The sequence below is a fragment of the Silene latifolia genome, chromosome X (assembly GCF_048544455.1).
Source record: "Silene latifolia isolate original U9 population chromosome X, ASM4854445v1, whole genome shotgun sequence".
NCBI classification, from domain to species: Eukaryota; Viridiplantae; Streptophyta; class Magnoliopsida; order Caryophyllales; family Caryophyllaceae; genus Silene; species Silene latifolia.
Window position 1 is genome coordinate 84,002,990 of NC_133537.1, and position 1,536 is coordinate 84,004,525.

Sequence of the window (1,536 nt, forward strand, 5' to 3'; positions counted from 1 at the left end):
TTGGGTGATTTGGAAGCTTCATCAAGCTTAGCCATGGCCTTCTCAAACTTTAAATTGATGGTGTCGATATGAGCACTTAGTTGAGCACCCAATTGAGTGATGGAATCTACCTCATGATTTACTCCTCTTGTGGCCTTTCGAGGTCTACTATATTGGGAATTATGAACCGCCATCTCTTCAATTTTGGCCCATGTTTGATTGTCATCAACTTCGGTAAACATCCCATTGGATCCCATATTAAAAACATTACGGGAGTCTTCATAAGGCCGTTCCAAAATTGTTGCACAAGGAACCACTCACTAAGCCCATGGTGTGGACAAAAACGACAAGTGTCCTTAAATCTCTCCCATGCTTCATATAATGATTCCTCATCCCTTTGCTTGAACCCGATGATTTAGGCTCTCAACATATTAGTCTTCTCCGAAGGGTAGAATTTCTTGTAGAAGGCAAGTGCTAACTTCTTCCATTAATCAATACCAACGGTAGCCTTATCTAGGCTCTTCAACCATTGCTTTGCGGTACCGATCAAAGAAAAAGGAAACAATACCCATCGCATTTGGTCTTGAGTAACTCCGATTTGAGAAATTGCATCATAATAGTCACAAAAAGTCTCCATATGTGAGTGAGGGTCTTCATTAGGCAACCCTCCAAATTGACTTCTCTCAACTAATTGTATGAATGCGGATTTGGCAATGAAATAAGCGCTTAAATGTGGTGGTGTAGGAGTACCGTTTGGTAGGTTCTCCTCGGTTGGTACGGAATGTGATGAAAATTTAGGCATTATAGGTTGATTTTGTGGTGGGATTTTGAATTGGGTTATCCTCTCCTTCTCTTGTAAAAGGGTTGACAAACTCAATGTTATTTGGTTGAATGTCCACAATCTCACCAATACCTACAACTCTTGAAGTACCTCTAGCAACTCTTCTATTGTTGGTTAAGGTCCTTTCAATCTCGAAATCAACAGGTAATAAATTACCTTGTGATCTCCTAGTAATGCAAAATATCAAACAACTCGAAAACAATTATATCAACCTTGAGGAGATTGACTTCCACAAGGTAAAGAAAGACACAACTAAAAACAATTAACGAAAATCAAATCAATTGAACACCGTCCCCGGCAACGGCGCCATTTTTTGTGTGGTTAAAACTCGTCGTCAAAAGCACGGGTTTTTACCCGGCATTAAGTCGGGTTTTTACCCAGACATGGGTGAGCTTGGGAGAAGACGCAGCGCCTGCTGCGCCTCTTCCCCGACATCTTATCTTCAAAATATGGCTTCTACCAAAAATCCATAATAAAACGCGAAAATCTTTCGTGCAAAGGAGGAAACTTCTGGGGAAACGACGCAACAAGTGTTGCGCCTCTTCGAAGGGTCACAATAGTTGCTGCCCCTCTTCTCCAACCCTTTTTGTCGCATTTTCCAGAATTTTTTCGAGAATTTTTTCCATATCCGTGTCATTTCTAAACTCTTTCGTATGTTTAGTATAAATAGAGGCCTTCGGCCTCCATATTTGGCACGCAAGTGTTCTGCCCCTTCT

The 1,536-nt window shown here is 41.2% G+C and overlaps 1 non-coding gene across 1 annotated transcript; it reads left to right on the forward strand.

Annotated features, from left to right (window-relative positions):
• Positions 1 to 302: 302 nt before the first annotated feature.
• LOC141625517 (small nucleolar RNA R71) lies at positions 303 to 409 on the forward strand. The gene has a single exon (XR_012535294.1). It is a non-coding gene; the product is annotated as a small nucleolar RNA R71 (small nucleolar RNA).
• The last annotated feature ends 1,127 nt before the right edge of the window (positions 410 to 1,536 follow it).